General features: G+C 38.6%; 2 protein-coding genes across 3 annotated transcripts in view; one reads left to right on the forward strand and one right to left on the reverse strand.

Moving 5' to 3' along the window:
• SERPINI1 (serpin family I member 1) overlaps nucleotides 1-19,896 on the reverse strand; it is a 104,832-nt gene extending 84,936 nt beyond the window's left edge. The window contains exon 1 of the mRNA XM_063306481.1: nucleotides 19,777-19,896. The gene's annotated coding sequence lies outside the window, so the exon portion shown is untranslated. The remainder of the gene's footprint in view (nucleotides 1-19,776) is intronic.
• Nucleotides 19,897-20,195: 299 nt separating this feature from the next.
• Nucleotides 20,196-27,115, forward strand: part of PDCD10 (programmed cell death 10) — a 34,043-nt gene continuing 27,123 nt past the window's right edge. For both annotated transcript variants that reach the window (XM_063306483.1, XM_063306482.1), the window contains exon 1: nucleotides 20,196-20,367. The gene's annotated coding sequence lies outside the window, so the exon portion shown is untranslated. The remainder of the gene's footprint in view (nucleotides 20,368-27,115) is intronic.

The following is a 27,115-nucleotide window of genomic DNA, read 5'->3' on the forward strand; positions in this document are numbered from 1 at the left end:
CTCCTCTATCACATTGGAGTGCAGATACAGGCCTAGGGAATTTTCCATTTGCCCATGTCACAAAATTTTTAAATTTCTCAAATGCCTCATCTTTATGTTTTAAGATGTAGATAAATGTGTATCTTGAGAAATCATCAATGATGGTCATTGCATACCTTGCTTGTCCAAGACTTGGAACAAAAGGACCAATAATGTCAGAGTGTACAATTTCCAAAGGTCTAGTTGTAACTCTGTCACTGTGCTTACTCACAGGAGCTTTTAGTGTTTTGCATTCTTTGCAAACTACACAGTCTAAGTATTTATCACAGGGTTTTATCTTTAGGTCAGCACACAGCTGTGGCATTTGTGCTATATACTTGAAATTAGCATGACCAAATCTCCTGTGCATCAGGTGTACACATTGGTCATGATATGGTGTGTTGCCAACTGCAGCCTTGCAGCTTGGCTTCCTTGCATTTTGCACAATGTACAAGGAGTCTTTTAACATACCAGTAGCACACAATTTCCCATTTTTACGTATCTCACAACCATTTTTCTTAAATGTTATGACATACCCTGTTGCAGCCAATTGTGCCACAGATAAAAGGTTTGATTGTAAATTTGGCACATACAACACACCTTTTACAGTTTCTCCTAAGCAGGATAAATACAAGTCACCTTGTCCCATAATTTTGGTCACAGACCCATCAGCCAAAGATACACTTTGTCTTTCAGTTTTAGACAGTGACACAAAAGAGCTTTTACAATTACATAAATGACAGTTGGCCCCAGAATCTAACACCCATACATCAGAATTACCCTTCTCAGCAACCTGTGCAATTTGGGTTGTCTGAAGAGCCTTCTTCTGTGTTGCCCTTGTGTTCTTCTTCTCTGTCTTCCTACTCTTGGGTCTCAAGGCACAGTCTTTCTGCAAATGTCCAGCTGAACCACAGGTGAAGCATTGCTGGCTGGCTAGCACTGTGGCCTCAGCTTTTCCTCCCTTCTTTTCCCTTGTTTTCTGGTACTGCAGCTTTCCAGAAGAGATGGGGGGGGGATCTTTCCTCTCTCTTCTCCCATTCAGCGAGTAAGCGCTGTGTAACATACGATGGGTTGAGGTCTGCTTCAGGCATAGCCTCCAGGGTACAAATCAGCATGTCCCACGTTTCATTTAGTGAGGACAGGAGGATATAGGATTTTGTGAGAGGTGTAAATTTCATTCCTCTCTCCTGCAACTCAACAAACAGCTGCTGAATATAATGTAGGTGCTCAGGAAGGCTATCTCCTTCTGCAAGGTAGGCTTTGTACAGCTTTTTTGTCAGGGTAACTTTACTCCCTGCTGTTGCCTTTACATACAAGTCTCTCTGAGCATCCCAAAGTTGCTTTGCAGACTGCATGCCTCGCACGTGGACTAGCTGATTGTCCTCAACTCCCAGGATAATGGTGGCTCTAGCCCGCTCATCCTGTCTCAGCCATTCAGCACTGGGATTTTGGGGGGTTTGCTCACCAATTGGCAGCCAAAGATTCTCTCTGCGAAGATACATCTCCATCTTCAGGGCCCAATTCAAATAGTTGGTCTCTGATAGGCGCTCCAGAGGCATCGCTGAGGGCTGGGAGGTAGCCATGGCTTCTTCTTTCTTTTGCAAGTCACCTCAGCTGGCTTCTTTGTCCTGTAGACCAGCAGTTGCTGGAAAATCTCCAGGTGGCTCCAAAGAAAACCTTCACAGGTCTTTGCTACCTGCCTTTAAATTGTGCATGAGGTGTGCAGCTGATCTCTCTTTTCTCTCTGGGTTTTACTGGGCTGTTTACTGGGCACATAACCTGTTGGCAGATTGCTGGGAAAGCCTTTGGCCCAGGAGAGATCAGAAAAGTCACACACACCAGGCATTTCTATAAAAATAATTTATTTACAGAAAGCAAAACGAAAGCAAAACATATTTAAAGGTCTTGGGCTCTCAGTGAGAGCAGCTTGACTCTCTACATGACTTCACAGAGAGGAAACAGAAAGAAATCCAAGGAAGTTCCTTCCCCCCAGGTGATGCAACCATTTGACACATGAAAAGGAGACAATTAAATTCAACCTCTTCACCCGGCCAAAATGATTAGTTACCGTAGCAACCTTAATCTGTAGTAGGAAACATTAACAAATGTAATATCTCAAGTAGTCAGTGAAACTTATAATAAATATGTGCAAAGTTGCTGAGGGTTATATGGAAAATATTATGCCTCATATTGGGAGAAAGGTATTGCCATTGGTAATGGCTGAATTTATTGCTTGTCAAATTATATTTCTCATCTCTAAGTACATACTATGTATGCTGCTTATTTTCTGCATAATGAATAGTCTCCCTTGTCAGTTCTTGCAGAGGGATTTCAGATTTTCTAAAGAATTCATTAACAACTAAGAATATATGTTTCATTTGTCCAATTGATTTTGGTCACAGAAAGAAGAATGCCATGATCATGGATAGAAACTTGGAACTTTTCAAGTGTTGGCTGAGAATGTTAGGGTTTTTTTGCCCTATCCTAGTTCAATATCCCTGCCAAACTTCCCCATTTTTTAAATTAAGTTTATTGATCTAAAAAGACTAAGACTCGGGGACCTTTAAGAATATTCACAGATATACTAAATTATACACCAAATACAAATTATATAGCAGGTACAGTGTAAAGGAACTTTCTCTTCAACAGAGCATGTGGGATTTTAATCATAGTGCAAGTCTTAATGTACAAATTTACCAGTCCCAGGATTTTTATGAAAACTATTTCATGAATTGTCAATGTCATGTTTACATACATCTAAACTTTAAGGTGATTAGACCGTATGTATTGCAGTTTATTTCCTATAACTCCATTATTTTTCTTACCCCTCTTTCCTCTTCTCCACATCTATATGTATCTACATTTGCCAATTCAGGATGAAATTCTGTATCTCTGATAAAGTCCACAAGTGCTTATGACATGAACAGGTTTAGCTTAGTGTGGTTTCCTTTTAAGTGCCAAAAGAGCCTATATTATTTCTCCTACAACTGAATACAACAACTCTGGGACTGGGGGACTGACAATAGTATCTGTAGATATCAATCTCTGGCTCCCTGCCCAAGCTGATTTCGTTAATTAAAAAAAAAAAGTGCCGGTCTCCCAGCATCATCTTTATTAGGGACCCCGTAACTTTCTCGTAAAATAAAAAAGTAGATCTGATATCCCAGTACTTTGTTTGGCAGTGTGCACATCCATGTAGAAGAAATGATGAAGATAAGCAGAGACTGCTGTTGGGGGAAAAAACAGGAAAAAAAGGTGGGGGAGTAGCATTTTACTAAATCAGTGCTTTCTGACTGCTTGTCTTCTACACCATCCATTTCATGAACCTGCAAACCCCATGCCTGTGGCAGCTTTTATTAATTTATTAATTTATTTTGAGGATGTGCCTATGTGCCTATCAGCCTGAAAAGCTCAGGGACTTCTACTCCCCAGTACTGCCTTTGGAAGCAAACTGTTCCTATTTTCAACTTCCAAACTAATGAGCAGATCGTTCTTCCAAACTCACCTTTTTTTTAATGCAGTTTTCAGCTTCAAAAAGGAACACATTCAAATGCATATTAAAAACTGCAGCGTTATCACAAAATGCATGAAAGCCATACAAAATTCAATGAAGCCTTTAGTTCAGCAAAGTAAAAAAGATTACTGCACAAAGGGGATGCAATTAGTTTATGAGTGAACATGTACAATATTGGCAAAGATTTCAAATAGTCTCAACTGTCAGTATTCCCACTAGAGATATTTCCAGAACTTTTCCTTTATAGCACAGACACAGTCTCCCACAAACAACATGGCACTTAGGTTCCTCATTAAAAAAAAAAAATCTGACACTTTCACTTGTTCCAATAGAAGAGAATTTCTGTAGCTCAAGGTTGAACTGTGGAGTCCTTGATGCTCTCTGAGCTTGGTTGTTTGCTTGTAGATTTTTCATTATCTGACTAGGTAACCATCACTGCTCATGAGTTTGGGGTTTGCTCCCTGTTTATATACAGTAGCTTGCCCTGCCAGTCTTGGTGGGGGTGTGGTTTTTGCCTTGGAGAACACACTGGCAGGACAAGCTACCGTGTATAAAGGGGAGCAAACCCCACTCGCACTGACGATGTTACCTAGTTGGATAATGAAATATCTACAAGCAAACAACCAAGCTCAGAGAGCATCAAAGACTCCACTTTCATTTGTAGATATTTTCTCCTTCTTTCTTCCAAGAATCTCCAAATGTAAGCTAGCCTGCATCCTAAATGGCTATGTGAAGGCCACATTAACTAAATGCTTTGAAACTGCTTTAAGAGAGAGGCAGGAGGAAATCATTGCAAAAAAGCAGATTTACAGAGCCAATTAAATTAAGCATTCTAATATATTAGCTATAGTTAGGCACCATGTTGTGTCTGAGGGAAAATGGCAATAAAGAGAATAGGCAGCATTAGTTCCTTGGACATAAAATGAGGCTGCCAGAAGGAATGACTTCAGTGTTGTTTTAAATATTTGCTGGAGTGGACTTTGACAGCTGCAGGCACACATAGCAAAACAAAATTAAAAACAGCCCTGCTATGCACAGAGCAACCTTTTTAGACAAATATATCCATAAATGAAAAGTGTAAAGATTAATTAGCACAAATATTTACAAATGACATAGACTTGGCTCTGTGGCAGAAAGCCAGTTTCCACTATCCTTGTTTATCAGAACAATTGGCTAAACATGAGCCTCATGAATATGCTGACATTCACAGAATTGTATTAGTCATTACAGAAATATGCAACAGGTCCCCCTCAGTTATCTAGGAAAGAAAGGTTGCACCAGAAATCTGAGTGAACGTTCTGGTGACTGCTGCATTGGAGCTATTTCCATTCTCTTAATGGTCATAGAATCTCCATCCATCCCAATTTAATCAGTAACAACAAAAACCCAGAGGGGCTTTAACACTTGGCAAAAGGATAACCAAAGGTGACTTCACACAGCAACTTCTAAAAGAAAATCACCGCAGCCAAATAATCTAATTCTCTGGAAAAGGCTCTAATGCTGGGAAAGGTGGAAGAAAATAAAAGAAGATGACCAGCATCAAGGTGGATGGACTCAGTTATGGTGGCAATGAGTGCACCTTTGGAAGAGCTGAAAGACCAGGTTAGGGACAGATCACCATAGAGAAAATCTGTGAGGTTGCTAAGAGTCGACAACAACTTGATGGCACATAATCAATCAAAACAATCTAATTCAGGGATTCCTACCCTTTCTGAATTAGTAGCATATCTGGAATTTTGAGAGGATGCTATTGGCACATTCACAAAATGGGGGCCAGAGGGAGCATAGCCATTCACAAAACACCTGTTCATCAGTAGAGGCACTGGATATATTATTCTCCACCACCCTTTCTAGCTTTCCACGATTCTCTCAGCTGTCTCAGCTTTGCTTCATCTCTTCTTCTGGGCTAGTGTTCCTCCTGCCAAACAAAGCAGTAGGCTATAACCATTCCCTAGTTTAGTTTTTTTATAATGCTTTTTGGATCTGAACAGAAACATTGTTGGAAATACAGTATATGCCGCATTTCAGCTTCCCATTTTTTAAAAAAAAATAACTTAAAAGAAAAACAAAATAAGGCAGAATATTGTAGCAGCACAAAAGGGAGTGTTAATGGACAACCTAGTATCCAAGGTGCCACCTTGAGGACCAAGATATAACTGAACTTCTGTAACCCCACCCAAGCACCCATTCTTATACACAAACAAGGAGGTCTAGCCCAAGACACAAGGTATAATGCTGAAGGCCAACTAAGGTACATTGGCACAGACAGAAACATTGATTTCTTCTTGGAAGTTTTTCTTTTTTAAATAACTTATTGAGCTAACAATTTGTTACTCTTTCATGATGCCCAAATATAGCTGTTTCCCTTAGCTGGCCCTAAAGAGAAAAGTCATCTGATGAAAAGTTTCTATGCAACTGTAGAAGATGGATGTTCTCTTTGGCCATCCAGCCACTGTCAAAAGAGCTACACTTTGGCTGGGATACATGTTCATCATGACAGTCTGAAGGAGACTACTCAGTGAGAAAATAGGATCCCTGACTGCATATAGAAAATTCCACTCACTTTTTAAAAAACGTAATTTTATTAGTTAAGTAGTTAAGCCTGCCTGCCTGCCTGCCTGCCTTCCATTTATATCTCATATATATGACTCTTCCTTCCATTTACATCTCATATATATGACTCTGGGTGGCTTACAAACAATTAAAACCACACACACACACACACAAAACTCACAGACAAGGTAATTCCATCATCAAAACAATCACTCCTGGGTCCCCATGCCTATTGGCAAAACCGTGGCTTCAGGGCCTTGCAAAACACCAGCAGGGTCAGGGTCAGGGCTTCTAGAATACCTAAAAATCATCATCATCATCATCATCATCATCATCATCTGGTCCTTTTTCTCAGATTGAAGTCTAAAAAGGCACAACAAAAAAGGAAGACAGGATGAGGAGGGAAAACAAGGTAACTTGGGCATGATTTCTTAATGCTTTGGAGTTATGATAATGACCAGCTGTGATGGAAATGGGCTCAGAGAAACCATGGTGATACCATTTCTCCAGAACTGATAATCCTATTGTGTCTTGTCCATACTCTGCTTTCTTACAGGGCAATTGCTTGAATCCCTTTCAGACCAGGCAAGACTAAAAACACAGAAGGTAGGCCAATACTAATGAGTCTGGTTCCAGGTTCCTAACATGAATTTGTACACTCTCTTTGAGCTTAATGCTATCATTCCCCCAGGCGGGGAAGCGATACTCTTTCAAACTAGCCGAACTTCAGGAAAATCTTGAGTAAACATGCTTCTATTTTAATTAAATACACACAAACGCAGTATTTGCTTGTATTATGATAAACTATAAATAATAATCTCTTCAGGATGACAGACAAAAAGCAAGCATAACCAAATAGCTTCCACAAATGTGCTGACAGTGTTCATATTATGAACTCATGAAAAATATCTGAGTGATCTATAGAGATCTCTTTTGTGTACACTTTGTTGCTATCAACAAATTACTTTTGAATATTGTGCAAAAACAAAGACATTAAAGGCCCAACAACCACATTCCTGAAATAAAAAGATACTTCAGAAAAAAAAGGAACTGAGAGGGTATTGGTGAGGCAGGCACCATCATAGACCTATCTTGATTCTCCTTGAAGAGATCCTGCATTGTGCCAGATGATCGAAAGTGTGATAGTAAGCCCACAGATGCATAATTTAAAGGTCATTGCACAAAGGGAGAAGAGTAGAGAGAGGGAAGAGGGAAAATGGGACTCCCAATCTTAAATATTGGTGAACTGAAAACCATTATAAGGACCAGCTGAGATTCCCAGGAAGAAGATGAAGAACCTCATGGAGCTGATTTTCTGCAAGGCCAATGGAGTGATTAATTTTCTTCTCTTGAAGAAATATTTCATTAAAAGAATCCTTCATTAAGAAATTAAAAATGTGGCATTTATTGTTTACAAAGAAAAAGTAGAGGGAAATTTGAAAAGAACACAGCATGAAGGATGTCCAAATACTTTATAGTGGTGTGTTTTCCCCTGGATGTGAGATGATGGTGGGCAATGTAATTCTTCTCAGATCACCCCAGTCTGTAGTTGGTACTGAGTGGAATGTTTTATGCTCTTGATTATTCCCAGTGAGAGCAAGTATGGGCTTCAGTGGTGATGGAAGGTGGGGGATGGGGCAGTTGGCTTGACTAGATCTGAGGTACCACTGATTGTGGAAGCAGAAGTGGATTGAGCATTCTAACAAGCTGGCTGGTTAATACCTGAGTGTTGAATGGGATCCATGAACCTGGTGGAGGAATGGCAGGATTCTGTTATGGAGATTGCTGGTGAAGAAGGAGGGGCCCTCTCCAGGGGGAAAAGCACACATGCAGTACCTAATCTCTTTTGCTCCCAATCAGGAAGTCCAGAAAATAACCACCTTAGGTTTCTGGGTTTTTCCAGTAGGGTTTGCTAGTGCCTTTTCAGTTTACAAGGACTTTGTCTTGTAGAGTAGAACAATAAACACTAGAGCTTGATCTTCTGGTCTCAGTGTGGTTCTTCACTCCATATCCTGGAGTGAATCTGTATTCAGAGGACTGGTTCAGTAGAAGGAAGAGGGACAGGCTCATGGGGAATGGGGGGGGGGGTACCCTCTTGGAACTGTGCCCATCTGGGTTTCGAATGTGGCATCTGCGCTTCAAGCAAGAATCAACTACACATTTATTTATCTGTTTATTTATTTAATTTATATGCTGCCTAACTCCCAGCAACTCTGGGCAGCTTACAAATTGTTAAAAAAACATTGAAACAAGAAAAGAACACAGAACAAGAAAGAGAAAAGATGGCTGAGAAAACAAACCCAGATGGGAACAAAGAAAAAGAAGAAAAGGGGGCTTCAGGGTACTTTGAAATACCAGTAGGGTGGCAGCCGTTCAGATCTCAGGGGGAAGCTCATTCCAGAGGGCATTAACATCTTGTGCATCAGCAAATTCAAATGGACTGAAAGTGGACAAAAGATCACACTGTTTATGAGTTAGAACATGAAAAACAAAGAAGGAACAACTTTGCTTTCATACTTAGGAAGGCTATAACAAGAACAGTACTTGGCTACAAGGTAATCAACAACCAAACAATATCAATTAGGCTTTATGGACAATCCTTTAATATGATAAGTATCCAAGTTTATGCTCCAACCATTGATGTAAAAGAAGAGGAGGTTTATTTATTTGTTCAATTTATATATAGGTTGAAGAGTGTTATGATCAAGTTCAATTTAAAATCAACAGAACATGCAAGCAAAATGTGCTCCTTGTGACTGCAATCTCCTTGTGACTGCAAAAGTTGGAAATATTGAGGTGGAAACTGAAATGGAGCAGAACTGTTTATCAATGTTTGCCAATCCAATGATTTCTTCATTGCTAACACAATCTTCAAATAACCAAAACGATGCATATATGCATGGACATCACCAGACAGAGTACACAGAAATCAAGCTGACTATATTATTGGTAGAATGAAGTGGAAAAGCTCAGTTAAAACAGCAAAGACGTGGCCAGGGGCTGACTGTTGGACAGATCATGAATTGTTCATATTCAAGTTCCCTGTTAAGCTAAAGCAGAAAAATAAAGCTAACCGGTTTCCACAATATGATCTTGAACCTATCTATCTAGTCAATAAGAGTCAGCACTGATTTGATGGCACATAATCAATGAATGAATGACTGGCAGTAGTTTTTAATGGGACCTTTGAAAATATGCTTCTAGCTGAAAACTGCAGAGACAAAGAGCATACTGTTATTGTTTCCTGTTGCAAACACTGGTATGTCATATGTAACTTCACTGTAAGGCAGAGTTAACAAAGTAATAGTTGTGGGTGCCCTGGCACCCTTTACATTCTAAGATGATACCCATGTTTGCAAGAGAACTTTCAGAGGCTGAGAAAGAAAAGGACATATTTTAAAACATGAAAAATGAAGAACAGTTGATGGTTCAATCTTATCTGGTAAAGAGCCAATCTGGGAATAAGAATTTCAGGCAATTCACAGAGACCTCACTTTAATGAATTCGCTAATAAATAAGGGCTGGAGTTTTGTTTATTCAGTTTCCAAGATTTCTCTACCCCACCTCACCTTTTTTTAAAATATATATTTAACCTGTCATTTTCATTAAACCTGATTAATGAAATTCCATGTGAATCTTGTTTCCCCTAGCCATGTGCTTGGTCATTTGTTTGGGACAGATACTGGCATGCACGTAACAGGATGCAAGTTTCAGGTTTTCAGGAAATTTGATGCAATTTGGGATATTTTATTTTCATTTCTTTTTTTGGTTCCCATGACAGTGCACACTTTTGCACAATGATTTGTTATCTTGATACTGTAGGTTGTGACCTTGGCTGCAATATCTGTTGCAAATGTTTATAAATCCAAAGTGATTTTATTGGCAACACAGGATGCTACAATATTGAAAGTCTTTAGGATGGGGAGGGGAGGGTTACACAGTCCAAGAAGGTGCAGAAAGTTCACCTTTAAAACTCTTCAGCACTGCAAGATGTTGACTGAAGCAGCACCGGAGTGTGTCAGCCAGAGATATGCAAGTTGTATACTGACCCTTATTGCTTAGATTTATAGGCAAGTTAATAGTTTATGTTTCATCCATGAGGGAAGATGCTGGGATTTCATCTCACAAATTAAAGAGGAAGACGTTGCAGCATACAGTTTTCACATGAGACACAAAAAGGCAAGATTAACGTACTCTTCCAGCAATTCTAAAATCTATCTACTTACATGACTGCATGTCATTAAATTTAAGTGGAATTTAAATTTAACTCTTGGACATTTCTTTTACAATTCCCCCTCACCTTTCAAGCCATCAATTGTCCTTCAATGTCAATTTATAAGCCAGGCCTTATTGGGGGTAGTCAGTGTGATGAGCCTGCTCTCAGCCCTAGCTTTTCACTGTCTCTTTAAGTAACCATGGATCCATGAAGGAGGACAAATAATACACTTTTTATGCACTTTGCTGATAAGCAGCTGAAAGTATGTAGTTTGGATTCTGATAGTAAATAGTTCTCATAGGAAAAAGCAATATGGGGTAGCAAAGGGGGAAATCTTAAAAGAAAACACCCAGGCAGAGTTTTCTTTGGGAAGAAGAAACTTGGAAATGGAGGTGATGACTGGCAGCTACAATGGCAAAAACAGACTGAGACAGGCTCTAATGCCTGCTGAAGATGGATTGTTCATTTCAGTCCAGAGAAAGGATAGCTAGGGATTCTAAAATGGATTAGGCAGTGAACAAACTGAAGGTTTGTTCATTTGTGAGTGGTCCGAAGTCCACAAAGCATTCAAGAACACTATTGGGGAGAACAGTGCTGAAGAGGAAGAGGACCAGTGTTGGACCTAATCGACTCATTACAGAAGATGCTTTGTGGGATTGAAGATGGAGGAAAGATCAAAGCTATGACTTGTCAAAGGATCACCAGCTAGATCAAAGGCAGCTGCCTGAATCAAAGAGAGAGGAAATCTTGTCATTAATATATGTTAAACCATTCTTTAACTCTAGAATTAGGAAGAGTAGGTGGGGGAGAATTAGAATAGAGCATATATATGTTAAATTAAACTAATAATCTACACATACATAAGTGCTTGAGAACAGCTGAAGATGCAGCTGTCGGAATGGGGAGTAAAAGGCTTATTTATGGTGAGCCCTGACTCTTAATTAGCCTGAGGAATAGTGAGTGGATATTTGCAGGATGAAAGCAGGCCAGTATTTTAATGATCTACCTTTATTCAAATTCCTTTGCTATTGTCCCCAAACTATCTAATTTTACAGTACAGCTGCTTTCTCCAACCTGGATGTCCTCCTGATGTGTTAACTTCATCTCCCAGAATTTTCTAGCCAGCACAGCCACCGCTGAACATTCTAGAGATTGAATCCATACCTCTGGAGAATGCTCAGCTTGGGGAAAGCTGTCCAGCTGGCTTCCTATACATCTGTAAGTACACTGTTCTAGCATTCAATTTGTCTGCTCCCTGAATTTTGTTCAATAGTTTGAGGTACATCTGTTATACCTGCTGGCTTAACAAAACACAATAAAAGTTTACTGGCTCCCAGTGTCGCATCAGTTTCAGCCCTACAATAGTATAGCAGGTAGTCCTTGATTTACGACAGCAATTGGGATCAGAATCGCTGTCGCTAAGTGACATGGTCATAAAGCGCAACGTCACGTGATCATGCTGCTTAGCAACGGCAGTTCTGGCAGTCCTGGTTGCCGTTGTTAAGCGAGCACCACATGGGTCGTTAAGCAAGAACCTCACACGACTGCAACTTCTTGCCAGCTGCCCCAGACTTTGCTTGTGCGAAGTCGGCAGGAAACGTCAGAAATTGCAATCACATCATTGTGAAGTGTGACTGCGGGGATATTGTGGTGGTCATAAGTTTGAATGGTTGTTAAACAAGTGGTTGTTAAACAAGGACCACTTGTAATCTGCTATTCTGCACTGTAGCCAGATTATACCCTAAATCTACACCTCTGGGCTAGATCTATGATGTGCCCAGTTTAGTCCTAGCTCTTCCCTGTGACTGATTAACTTCTTTCACACCATTTGCTTGTTCTAATTAATAACCAGGCTTAGGAAAATGTGGTACTTTTGCAAATACAAATTTGGCATCCCTGGTTGCTATCTTGGTGCCTACTCACCACTTGCTAAACTACAACATTTTTTGGAAACATGCTGATGCATGTGCAAGACCTAATTCCATGTCAAGGATCAGTTATCTGGCTCACACATCATACTAAGGCCATTAGCATGTTTTTTGTTTTGGTTTCTCACCTATGGTTGATTCAATAAATGAGAGTTAAACAAACCAGCAGTATGGTGTGAAAATCTAGTCTATTTTGTTTTGGAAAAATCCAGTAAGATTGGGTATTTAATGATTCTGTGCAAGGATCTGCAACTTGCAGATTGCAAGGATTAATGAGATTTTACAACCTGTTACTTTCACTGTTACTGCGTATGAAAGAAACCCTCTTAACAGGCAACCTGACTGAACAGGCAACTAGGTAGATAGAAAGAAAGAAAGATAGAGATGGATGGATGTCTGAATTGATGGATGAATTAAGGACAACTTATGATTAATTTTAAGACAGTGTTTTATCCAATCTGCAAGACACAGCTTCCACAATTACCTAAAGTTTTCTGGGGTTTGAAGATTGAAGATAGAACTTTGTGCTCCTCAATCTTAGGCACTGGGGATAATCATATAATATGTTGCCTATAGCAGGGGACTTGTCATGGAGAAAATTGAATTATGTGGTCGTTAAGGCATAATCAATAGAAGGTGACAGCATGTAACTGATTGAAAAAAGCTAAAAGGATCACATCCACTACAGCTTGGATAAGAGACCACCAAGAAATCCTAGGGCTAGGTCTGGAAGTCAAAGAACATCCTGAAAGGAGGGGATGGTAAATCATTTTTGTATTAGTGCCCTAACCCCTACCCAGATCTATTCATCTGGCTGGCAGGTTGAGCTTGACTTGAGGGAGTCTTTACCTTTCCGAGAGAAATGACCTGGATGAAATAATGCCCTGAATCAAACTAAATCTTTGTTTTCTGTTCTGACAAGGATGAAAAATGATACAGGCATTTGGTTCTCAAATTACTTTCTAGTGGGCTTAATATTTTTTTACTTCCCCAAAGGAAAGGTGGAAAATATTGCAAAAGGGAACTGTGGTTGCTTTTATATACCCAGAACACAAATTCCAGGAAAGTTTATTGAGAAGTATAAGCCCCATTTGTTCCCAAAGAAAGCCTAACCCAAAATGCCTCCAGGTGGGCAATTTTCCTGTGGTCAAGGACTACACTTAACAAAAGAAGAGAGCAGCAAGAAGACCATTAACATAATTACATCCTTGCAGTCAGCAAGGTCAAAAAAATGTTGGACTTTTTTCACAGCATAACCTGAGCCCTATGTTTAGGGCACTTATGAAATTTAGAGGCTGCCTGTCTCCAAAGCAATTCTGGACAGCTTACATGAAAAAATAAGATAAAAATAAGAAAGAACAATAGTGTTAAAAAATAGGAAAACCAGACTTTTGAGATTATCAGGGATGAAACAAGGTGCCTTAAGCCTCCACAAAACTTAAGGCATCCACTTCACTCGTTAAGTTCAAAGAAAGCCCTCCAATGTTGGCTGGACATATTCTTAGGGTGGACTGGGTGTTACAGGATGGCTGCGGAGGACCAAATGCAGTTTATCAGCTGCAGGTTCCCTCTTCTCTGCACCATGATTAGAATTTGTGCCATGCTTCACCCATCCTTTTGAGTTGGGAGGTACAGCAATTCTAGCATTAAGTGCTAAAATAGGGTTGACGTTTAAAAACAAAAGGGGAAAAGCTGTCCAGAGAACCTGTCTGCCCATTCCCTAAAATCACCGATTCTCCTGTGGCCTTTACCTCCTCCCCACCATGGTGTTTCCTCTCCCTCTTTTTTATATCTATGAACATCCAGTGATGCTCCCCAGTTTCCGCAGATAGATGAACCTTTCAGCTGCTCAGACTATGCACATGCCTTAGCTCTCCATACTACACTGCAGTTCCCAGAATACGGCTTTGGAAGAAAAAAAAAGAATAAAACCCCAATCCAAGCAGTTGCTTTTCTCTTACACAAGAGTCATCTGTATCACGTATCTTTGAATATTTTGCAAGAAGATCAAACCAGTCCATCCTCCAGGAAATAAAGCCAGACTGCTCACTTGAGGGAATGATATTAAAGGCAAAACTGAAATACTTTGGCCACATCATGAGAAGACAGGACACCCTGGAGAAGGTGCTGATGCTAGGGAGAGCGGAGGGCAAAAGGAAGAGGGGCCGACCAAGGGCAAGGTGGATGGATGATATTCTAGAGGTGACGGACTTGTCCCTGGGGGAGCTGGGGATGTTGACGACCGACAGGAAGCTCTGGCGTGGGCTGGTCCATGAAGTCACGAAGAGTCGGAAGCGACTAAACGAATAAACAACAACAATTCAAATGTGCTCATAACCACTTATTTTTGATGGCCGCCAAACTCCCTTTTCAAATTGCATTGTATTATCATCAGATATATTCATACTTGGGGCTGCACCTTCACAACACACTGAACTACAAACTACCTAATCCCATTTTAGCCTAGTCTGGTATATTGTATGACCAGGGGCATCTACAAGGGGGATCTAGAAAGTCACGCTGGCTGCCAGAGCTACACAACTGAAGCTGATATCTTGGGGTTTTTTCTACTGCCCACCCCCAAGACAGCCCTGAGTGTGACCCTAACCAGCTCTTCCTTCAAAAAACACAAAATGTCCTATTCAAAAAGTTCTAGATTCAACATTCTGCATTGGATCTCCAGGTTATCTGAAAACCTGACAACTCATTGCCCATTGGGGTAGTTTGGTTTTGATCCTAGACATGTTTGCTGAAGCTTCACTCATTATAATTTTCTGTAGGAGCAGGTTTTTAAAAATTGCTTTACTATATGAGAAAGAAAGAAAGAAAGAAAGAAAGAAAGAAAGAAAGAAAGAGAAAGAAAGAAAGAGAGGGAGAGAGGGAGAGGAAGAATAGATTAAAAACAAAAAAAAATAAAACCCCATAAAATATATCACACACACACAAATCATTTAGCCTAATTTTAAAACCAATTGTTAAACCCTGATCACACAAAGTAATATTCATCAGTCTTTCCATTATGCCACTAAAAATCCAGCTCATAAGCAAAAATCAAACACATGTATTATATCAATATGAGCCAAGACTGTTAATCTAGGGTGATGCTATATTTGCAATATTGAATGATGATCTTCTTTGCTCTCCCCCCATGCTTGAGAAATCCATTATTCTTCACATAGTGATATGCTGCCGGGTTTGGGTATATAAGTCAAAAGTACATTTGCATTTTTAAAGTATAATGACCTTCATACCACCCAATCTTATGGATATCAAACCAAAACAGAACATTAACAGAACAAGCCCATATAATACAAACAAGAGTTCCTGCATCCATTTCTGACTTCCAGTATAATGAAGCTAATAACCAATTCTTTTTAAACATTCTCTGGAGAGTCAGTAAACACGGGGAAAAAAATAGTTTGTCAAATTAGGCTCATTTTAAAAGCGTAAGAAATGTGCTCAGTAATTTAAAGACCCTTTGCCATTGATTTGCGAATCTAGGTTTTTCCAACTCCTAACGCCAGAGTTCTTGCAGATAATGGTGATCACTGAGATGGATCTCCATTAACTGCTTGTTAAGAGTACAGTAGATTCAGGATTATCTAAAGTATGTTCCAATAATGTTAATAATTCAGGAGTTTTAGGTACTGTGAAGAAATCTACTCTTTAGCAGGAAAAAAGAAGAATGCTTAATATTAAAGGCATATTAAGCTAATGGGTTAGTGGACTGAATCCGAGACATTGGTAGCCTATGCTGTATAATGTGATTTGTCGTAGCTTTTTGTAGGAATTCAAACATTGTAGTTCACTTGATAAACTATGGTTGAATAAACCATGGTTTAGCATATGTAAACTTTGACAGTTGCAGCCTATTCCACAATAGTAAGTAAACAATAGCTTATACGAAAGCAGACAAAGAATGGGGTACCCTTCCCCTGGGTTACAAACTTTTCCTTAAACAACACAGGTTTTGTTCAAGGCTTCATTATTTTAAAAATGAATGGTTACAGAAATGGGGCTGCCATCTTAGGACAGGCATTTCCTTTTGTTGTGAAGGGTAGGTTGTCTCTTTGCATCTTCTGCAGAACATGTGAACTTCATTAAAAAAAGGGGGGGCACAGAGTAATCTGTAGTTTTAGGTTGTGTGTGGTCCTCAGGTTAATTTCAAAATACCTCTACAAAGAATCAGTTCAGATGTCTGGTAAAGTATCTGTTTTTCCCAAGCTATTCCATTCAGCAAGGGAAGAAAAGAAGATAACAGAAAAAGAAAAGCTGATGATCTCAAAACCTCAACTGTAGATCTTCCTGTCATCATTATGAGACCCTCAATACACACACATACACAAACAAAGATTCCCCATTTCCAGCATGAAAAGGAAAGTAATGCTTCTCATTATACATACTTAGGTGCAGATCTAAATTGATCAATTAGTGGTTATATCCTAATTAAGGTTGTTTTAATCAGGAGATAGATTTAGTTTAGTATGGCATTTGAATAAAATATCAGTATGTAAAGCTTCTGGTTTGATTTGGAAAAGCTGCGTCAGAGTGCCCAGGACTGTGAGCACAACACTTACCTGTGGCTCATTAAAGTAGTTACATGATCCTGAAAACAGATGTGGTTGCTTTAATGAATTCCAAATCAAATCTGAAGCTTTGCACAGCCATATAAAAGAACATACCCAAATCATCCCAATTCCAGGCTACTACCAGACTAGCAGAAATATTATTCTCACAAAAAGAAGCAATTAATGTAGCTGTCATCCCTGCTCTTCTGAATTTCCCAATGCATTTCAAATCCCCCAAATACATACAAAAGCAAATAAGGAAAAGCATGCACACAAATGTATTACACAACAAAGAAATACATATATCGGGTGCCACATGCATGAAATTTCATGAACACTTAATCATACATTGGTGTGAATAATGGGACAGAAAAAAATAATTGGAAAATAAACATGGTATCTATTCATTTCAATTGACATATATATATATATATATATATATTTATATTTATATTTATATTTATATTTATATAGATTTTAAGCAAAATCAACCAACCAATTCTCGAATACAAACTAAAGAAACTGGCTGAGGCCAAGATGACTGCCACATATTAATATTGGGTTAAGTGGTAATATGGCTGGTTTGGTTTTGTCTTAGCAGAGATATGAACCCAGTATTAAGCAACAAACCTGGCTAAAGCAAAATAACATGGTTAACCTATGGGGCTTATGATTCGTGAAGCCAGCCACTGAATTATCTAGCTCAGTTTTTGTTTGAGCAGTCTTCCCCAACTTGATTTCCAAAAGAGTTGGACCAACTCCTATAATTGTGTGCTAGCACCACCACTACAACTTTGGGAGCTAAAGCTTAATAGGTCTTCAGAATTTAAGCATTTTGGGAAATGCTAGTGATTGCCATTCAGCATACATTATTCAGACAAGCCACAATGTGGTTTATTTGGAGTTGACTTAGATGGTAGTTTCCCATCAAACTCTTGGGAATGAAAGATGAATGGCTTGACAAATGAGATGAGACATAAATAAATTATCTAAACCACATATAAGAATGAGATTAAATTTATAGTCTCACAATAATATGTGCATAACTTGGGATGAGAACATGGATCATATCATATCATATAGGATATTACATAGTCACAGAAAGCCCAAATGCTTAGAATCTAAGTGTTTTAATTCACAGATTAGTTATTTTAAAATTCCCTTGGATTTGCAGTAAATAATTAGGAATATATGTGCTTTCCTTTTCTGCAGTAATAAGTATACCCAATAATTGGCCATATCATACAATAAGTTTCATAGACTCTACAAAGATTTTCATAGAAGTAAATATTTTCAGGATTGTATTGTTTACTTTACAGGTATTCCCACTGAAACTAAATCCCAGTCAAGCTTTTATTCTCATGTAAAGACAGCTCAGCCAGATGGTAATTTTATTTTGGCCGAATTCCAATTTGGAAGTAAATAATCAGGGCTACAAAAATTCCTGCACCTGGTTTTCTAGACACCTAGAAAACTGATAAGAATTTTATATGAACTGATGTAAAAATGTCATGCTGGCATTTAGGAATCTGCAAAACATCTTCCCCTTCTACATATTTCCATTACAGTCCACAATATTAACATTTACTCAGCATAATATTAAGATCCATTCTTATTAACAATCATTGCATGTGGAGAGGGGAAAATGTGGATTGCAACATGTTAAGGAGACAATAGTTGTTTAAAAAAAGAACTACAGCAGGTATTCAGATCAATCTAACAATACTCTCTGAGTCAAATGGAAGAAAAGGAATCACAGTATATAGCCAGACTAAGCTGCTGTCCTTTACAGCTGAAGTCTTATTCACACAGAGCTCAGCCAACAGTTTGAAAAGATAACAGGGCATTTCTACATAGTAATTCTCTTCGAGGTGGATAGATTCAACCAGAGTGAAGAGACTGAATGATCTTCTCAGTAAATGTTTCTGGAATATCTTATTGCTCAGGGCCGTCCTTACACAGATTTACACAGATATCAGTCCTATGCAGTTCACATAAGACTAACCTTAGTTGCAGTGCTAATCAGAAAGACCCAAACATTATTTCTTTACCCAACTACTATCACATCTTGATAAATGACAGGTCATTTTGTTCCTTCTTTTTTAACAGCAGCAGGAAATAGCAATTCACATGAAACCAATGACAAAATTCCCAATGGCTTCAATGTAAAAAAAATTGCCAGCTCTAATAGAGATGGAGATACCCAATTCACGAAGGGTGATGATCATGTTAATAGTCAGACAATCAATATAAAACTTCCAAGGGATTTATTCCACTAATTGCAACTCTTTTTAGTGTTGCAGTAGGTCTAAACTGATAAGCAACCATATATCTTTATATAAACACAAAAAAGGCCACTTCTCAGTATCAAAAACATGCATTTTAAAGTTCTGCTTATGTGTTACAATTGTTTAAGATGCACCTGAGAAAAAGGGAATGAATGAAATTCACCTTATCTTCATTTAAAAACATAATGTTATCTCATCATTTAGTGAAAACAGGTATTTGTAAAAACGTCAGGAAAAAGTACCAAGCCTTGCTTAGAAGAATTTATGTCACATTCATGGAAAAGGTGGAAAAAGATCTAGCAATACCTACCAGGAAGGTAGAAACAGAGGAGGGAAAAAAAAAAATCAAACCCAAAAGATTATCATGATAAACCGGTAAAGAATTCCCAAAAGATTTCAAAGGGGATTTTTTTCCCCCCCGCTAAATACATTTGGAGCCGTTTTTTCTATTGAAGTAGACGCTATAGTAAGACTTAAAAAAAAGCATTGTAAGTGTTTTTGTGAATAACCGGAGAGCTCTTTCAAAGGACACACGCTGTACTTCGTTACCGAGCGATGGAAATAATCTTTCCGCCCCCTAAAAAAAGCCTCCCCCTTTTAGGTTGCACAAATGCGAGATGGGCGCCCCAGTGGTCCCCACCGGAGCTGCTTCACTGGAGCTGCCGGTGAAGGAGCGGCTGGCGGCGCTTACCTGTCCGAGAGAAGCCCTCCGATGGGAGACGCAAGGGCTTCAGGTGGGGCTTCCACCCCTGTCAACCTCAGCCACGGAACACTTCCTCGGGCTGAAACTGCACGAGAGACGAGACCACCGCCTACAGGACGCTTCTGTCGCGTCTTGCGGCGCCCGAAGACTTTTACTCTCCCCCACCCATCCTTTTTCCCGTCGCCCCGCCCCTTTCTCCCTAATACGGCCAAAGCCTCGCCCACCACTCCGAAGCTGCCTTCTAATTGGCCTCCTCTCTCATCGGCTCCGCCCCTTCCCCGCTCGCCTTGTCGCGGCCTCTTTTCCTCCCACCTCCCGCCCCATTTTCTTTTGCCAGAGCCCTCGCAACGCTTTTCGGGACCTGTAGTTTTTCTGAGAAGCGGACTACAGGTCCCATGGGCCCACGCGATCGCCGGCTAGTTCCGGACAACGCCTGGTGTGTGGTAACAACGGTGGCAGCGGCAGTGGCTAGAGAGAGGAGGACGCTTCTTTTCCGGCACGTACTTCCGGCAGGAGCGACGGGGGAACCTGCTCGGGAGTCCTAGAGGCTTCGCGGGGCAGGTGAAAGGGAGAAGTGAGGTAATGTGGCGGAAGAGGCCCCCTTCCTCTCCGTCTTCGGGTGTCACCAAGGCAATGCCCGGAGGGGTCACTCGTAGATTTGCGCAAGGCCTGACCGCCCCACAGAGGTTACCCCGACCTGAATGCGTAAGGGGCTTCCAGCAGCGGAGGGCCCGGTTCTTTCGGGCCTAGCCCTTCTCCGGGCGCCGCGAGATAACGTGGGGGGCAGCGACTGCCTTGTCCCCAGCAGACTGGGGGGAAAGGGCCTCGTTTCTTTCTGCAGGCGCTCAAACCTTTGCAAGGGGAGAAGCAGCTTCTGGCTACCTGAAAGGCGGATTTAGGTACGGGGTGCGAGGGGTGAATACGGGACGGTAGTTGCTTGGATGAAGATGCCCGCATCCCCGTAGCTGTAAGGGGAGTAAATATATATGATACCAAGGGTGGGAAACAAGAAAAGCCAGTCTCATTGAAAGAGGGAGGATAAAAGTGGGGAGCATCTGGAGGAAGAAGGGCCCAGCCCCTCTGGTTTTCGTGGGGGAAGCTTGGCTTCCTTGGAGCCTGATTCTTTATGGAGGGTCCTCGTCTTTTCTCTATTTGGACCGAAGGGGAAGAGTAATACCCTTGGATAGGCCTAGGAGCCTCAAGTGGTGGATTTAAAAGTCTAGTTGAACCGTGCTATTTTAGATTGCAGGTGGTTGTAGCAGGGAACTACCTTTGTCTTAGAAACGGTTTCACCATATTCCTGCTGTTCAGTTTTATGGGATTTCCCTAACTTGGCCAGGAAATAAGGATGTTAAAAGGAAATCCTGAAATAGGTTGAAGTTTAAATTTGAAATTTAAAGCTGAACCTCTTGTTTAAATGCAGTATTTTTCTGAATCATGAAGTGCAAGCTAATGCTGATATCAGTGCTATTAAGCTTTAGTAATGATGTTCACCCTTGGACTTTTGTTTTGTATCCAGGATGCATTGCAGTTGTTTTCATTTGGTCAAAGTGAAACTTCAATGAACATAACTATAGAAGCGTTTGAGTTTGCAACCAGTGATAATATAACCTATTCCATTATACTTTGATGACATTTTTATATTGTATCAAAATCGGAGGTGGGACAGCTTTTCCTGTAATAATATTACCTTGTTCAAAGTCTGTTCACTTCTGCATTCAAATGCACTGTATGGCCAGAGCATGGAAATGTGACTTTTGCTTTCAGTATGCAGAAAGAAAATATCTTCACCTTGGTGTTCTCATTCTTTCAAATGTATGCAGCCACCTTTGTGCTTGTGAGACAAAAGAGGATAATAAATATAAAAAAATGTGAGTGTGGCTGGTGAGAAGATATAGCTTGATGAACACTTACTGTAGGTCAGAGGTTCCCTACATCTGATCTGAAAAAGTAGAATGTATTGCATGCTTTGGCATCTTGATCCTTTTTTGACATAGACCTTTTAAGCCCTCTTCATTCTTATGATGTATTTGAAAATCAGAAAATGAAACACTTTAGACTATCATAAGAAAAAAAATCTTATATGTTCTTTCACTTTTTGTTATTTTGGTGAGGATTAGGAAAATAGATGTAAAATCATATCACAGGTAACATTAGTTTTGCTCAAATAATTTTCTTAGTTACATTTAATCATGGTTTAATTATAGGGGGTGCATGGCACACTAATAATAAAAAATACAAGCTAAGTGTGCATAATATACTAAGCTAAAATATGGTCATCTAGTTTGTAGTTCAATGTGGTACACTAAGCCAGACATTCTGTGGTCCAATTTGTAAAGAAAATAGTTCTCTGAAAGTACTTCTTGTGTTAATCCAGTTCAAATACCCCGAAACTTAATATCCTACCCTTTGTTAAATATTGTTTATGTTATATAATTTTGTTTAATCGTCCATTGTGTTAACAGGAGAAAGTTGTTCTAAAGCAGTTTTGAGAAGGGTAGTATATCTTTAAAGAAGCTCTTAAAATCTATTGACATGGAATATATATATATACATTTTAAGTGCATTAAAGTTATGGAGCGGGGGAAAGGATTTGGGTGTTATTTGTCACTGATTTTATGTGTGCTGTCAATCTGAGATTTCAATATATTGGTGGAAGAACTTAACGTTTTTCTGTTCCAAGATACTCTTTGTCTTTTTTAAAGTCTATGCAATACAAACTGTTATAAGTGCCTGGATTTTTTTTTTTAACTTACAACAATATTTCTGGGTATTATCCCAGAAAACTGATCACTTGTAATTTTCCTTAAATGAAAAACATAGTTACTGTATATGTTTTTTATAGCAAAGTAATTTAATGATAGCTAATTTGTACTGTAAAAGTTTGTGCATCATCTAAAATCTGTGGTTGCTAAACAAATAATGTACTTGCAGATGCTTTTAGACATTATATAGAACAAATGTTAGTTAAAATATTTTCCTTTAAAATGTAAATTGAATTTTAACTTGTTTCTAAACATTAGTAGGTTAAGATATTTTGAAAAGGATAAAATTGTTCCATTTTAAATACAAACAAGCTTATTTCAGACCATTTAATGCCTAAAAATTTAAACTTTAAAACACTGCTAAAAATTCTCAAACTTTGGGCTGTAAAACTTAGAAATTCTGTAGTTGAATGCAGTTATTTACTTGAATTGTGTTTATCCCATTTTTCAATCAAAATTGCTTGGAGACTGGATCATATGTTATTACTGGAAAACATCCCACAGGTCTAATGTACAGCACCTTTCCATGTAACCTTGCTTTTCTTGCTATAGTACAGAGGATTATTAGTTGATAGTAATAGCAGAAGATGAATTAGCTATTTTCAAAGGGTACCTGAATTTACAGTTTATAGGTTGTGATAAACTTAGTGAATTGTGACAAAAATCAAAGGCTGAAATTGTCTGTTGATTCTATAGTGTCAGTGTGCTAAAGCACTTCGTATTTATGAATACTTGTAGTTTTAATATTATAATCTCTGAGCTATTGTTAATCTCCAATTAGTCTCCATGGTTTAGAATCTACTCTGAGAAGGCCTTTGTTCTGTTTACAGGTAAGCACAGAGGGCTGAGAGAAGGTGACACTAACGGATGAATTGGAATTTGGATGAATTGGAATTTGAAGTAGTCTCTGGGTTCAGCTTGCTGTCCTCTGCACCGTGCTTGTCTTTCAAGCAAATATGGTTATTTCCATGAAAGAGGATATAGGATGCTGGAAATACTTTTTCTACAGCTACCTTCTAGGCATTTGTAATTGGCCATATTAAACATGTTAAATATTGTCTGTAATTTGACTTGGTTTGGAAGTCACTGCCCTAGGTATTGTAGTCTGATAAGTTGTTCTTGATTCATTTTGCTAATATAAAAGGATCTGGGTTAAAATACAACAAAATTCCTCATGGCAAAAAGAATCTCTATAAAGAAGTCAAGAAAAGATGTTAGACTTTATGGATGTTAACATTTCTATCAGAAATTCTGATAACAAGGGACTGTGAAATACTGAGCTAGTGCAGTTTCATTTGAAGACTTCTAGAGGAACAGATGGAGAAAAACCTGCTTATTCTAGAAGAATCTTCACATAGGAGCAGGTAGTAGCATTTTCTACTGTAGCATAACAAATTAAACTAGTCAGGAGATGTAAGTAGGAAGATACTTTATAGTTCTCCTTGATAGTAAGGTTAACTCCATAAGCAATACATACATACATACATACATACATACATATTTATTTATTTATTTGATTTATCCCCACCCATCTCCTCCCATCAGAGGAACTCTGGGCAGTTTACGATAAAATAGTCAATTAAAACAATGAGAGTAGAATATAAATACAATATATAAATATATAAATACCCTTAATAGATAAACATAAAAATAAAATAAAAATAGGAATAAAATCCAAGCAGCAGGATGGTCTAATACCATCCATGCGTGGGAGGAGTCCATAATATACATATTATATAAATACATATTTATGTAATATGTATATTATGGACTCCTCCCATGTATAGACTGTATTAGACCCCTATATTATGTAATATACATACTACATAAAGAATCTGGCTTACTCCTAAACACAGAGTGTGATGTCCTCCAGATGTTTTGGACTGTAGGTTTCAGTCGCTCTTCATTAGCCATGCCAATGGGAATTGAAGTACAAAACACCTGGCTAGTACCAGGCTTCTTAGCTTTGGTATAAATAGCATTCTGGAGGGTTTCTATTTCTTTTTGGACAGTCATAAATGAATTTTGATTTGGGATAATTATTGCCTTAACAGCGCTGTTCTGAGTTATATTATGTTTTGTATCTTGTTGGCAAAAAGCTCCATCTCACAGAGGAAACATCTGGGTATTCTAAAATAAAATAATTATATTGAGATAAGATCTAACTTGTGGATTTATAATGCTTTTCAAGACCTTTGGATGCATGCATAAATACCTGAAGACCGTGATGCATAGAGTTATAACACTTTAAATGCAGTAATGTTTGTATGTATATAAAAATGTCTGTATGTATATAAAAATGCTGGCATTTTTCTAGGGGTGGATTTCTTTCCCTAAACATATACAAATTGGCATGTAATGTTCTATGGATCTCTCATGTATAAACCATAGATTTTTAATAAATTTTCTGGATATCTTGGGTTTTGTTTTTTGTTTTTTGCACCCTGCTCCTTACTGAGATCATGCTGCCTTTTATCATTTTTATTCATAAAAAGAAATGAAGAAAAACTTTATTTTCATTATTTTCTTTGCTTTGTCAAAAATTACGTATGAGATAAAATTCAGAGCATTGGGTGATTGCAGATCAAGACATACAGCCTAAAACATTGTGGGGATGCCAAGGATTATTTGGATCATTTGCTAAATCTTGACATTTGTTTATATGTTATCTGTTGCTTACAAATATTTAAGGTGCTGGTTTTAACTTGTAAAGCCTTTTATAGCTTAATGCCTGGTTATCTGTAGGACCACATGTCCCCACTAGAAACAGCCTGACCACTTTGATGATGCTGGGAGAAGCAGCTGATTGCCCCTGTTCTCTGGGAGGTTGGGGGTGGAGGCTTGCAAAGTCCCGAAATGTTTTCAGTGATGGGGCTAGCCCTCTGGAATGTCCTTCATTGGAGATTCATCTGTCTCCATTGTTCACCTTCCAGAAAATCTACAGGAAGTTTTTTCAGAGGGTTTTACAGCCAGATGCCATAAACTGTGTTTGGGCTTTATTTGTCTTACCCCTATGTTTCTGTATTTTATTGTATTTTCTTACTTTGCCATCTTATCACTATAGCAGGATACAAATTTAATTAATAAGAAATATTGATAATGTTTTAGAAATAATTTAGAATTTTAAATTGTTTCAGGAATCTGAGACTTAATAACATTTTGGTTTTAAGGCTACCTACAACATAGAAATGAGAAAATATTCAATAAGTTTTAAAACAATATGCTATGGCCAAGTTGTTTTTCATTTTTTGTATTGATCAAAACAGTTATAAGACATTGAACTACCTATTAGTATTTTTTTTATATTATGTTATATGTTGTACTACATATGTTGCCTCAGATTTTCTAGTGTATGGCTTAATGGAGAATTGATAACAAGATATCATTTGAAGCATTATTCTTTAAGCGTTTGACCAGTTTAGATGATATACTTGACTCAAATGGATATGGGCAAATCAGAAGCAAAATAAATAATTTACCTAGAACATATAACAAAACTTTGAGTACTATTTTTGTAACCAGGAGATTGTGAGTTCTAGTCCTGCCTTAGGCATGAAAGCCAGCTGGCTGACCTTGGGCCAGTCACACACACACAGCCCAATTTGGTGCAATGTAGACTAGCCTCCTCATGGTACACCTGGGCAACGTGACTTGTCACAGCTAAATAGTCTACACATCTGGCTGCTGGACCTCACAAGGATTTCCTAGCAAGAAAAAGCAGCATGAACATCAAACTGCTATGCCATATGATTAAAAAAAAATCTTCCATGTTAAACTATAACTAAATGATAGTCCACAGCTTAAGCAGGACAAAGCATTCTAGAAAAGCTTTGAAAGCTTACAGTATATGTTGTTTTGTGATGTTTCATTTGGCCTAATAGAGATTATGCTGATTTTGAAATACAGTTTATTTCTAGTACAGTTATCATTACTTCATATTTTTCTAATAACCAGGAGGTTAGTTCCTTGAAACCTTCCATCTTTTTTGTTGAACTGGAATTTCAAGAACTTTACTTAAGGCCTAGAGGTTGTGCCCATCCTCCATGGCACAGTGATAATTGTTAATATATTTTCTACTACAGATTAAGGTTACTATGGTAACTAATCATTTTGGCCTGGTGAAGAGGTTGAATTTAATTGTCCCCTTTTCATTTGTTAATGGTTGCATTGCCTAAGGAAAGAACTTGCCTGGACTTGTTTTAGTTTCAGTTTCTCTACTGTGTAGGCTTGCAGAGAATATGCAGCTGAGAGAAATCTCTCCTCTCAGCAAACAGCCTTTAAATATGTTTGTTTTCTGTAAATAAAATTATTTTTATAGAAATGCCTGGTGTGTGACTTTTCTGATCTCTCCTGGGCCAAATGCTTTCTAGCACTCTGCCAACAATAATGATGATGTGATGCAGTATATATGGATTTTCTAGGTGGGATAGCCAGATTCATAATACCTATTTTTGGGATTCCACCTACAAGTACTGGTTCCATTTCTTTGAAAAATTGGCTCGTTTCTATCACTAAGATGGTATACTTTCACCAATCACCATCTTCATTCTGATTCAAAATTC

This window comes from Candoia aspera, chromosome 6, assembly GCF_035149785.1.
Source record: "Candoia aspera isolate rCanAsp1 chromosome 6, rCanAsp1.hap2, whole genome shotgun sequence".
Classification (NCBI taxonomy): Eukaryota; Metazoa; Chordata; class Lepidosauria; order Squamata; family Boidae; genus Candoia; species Candoia aspera.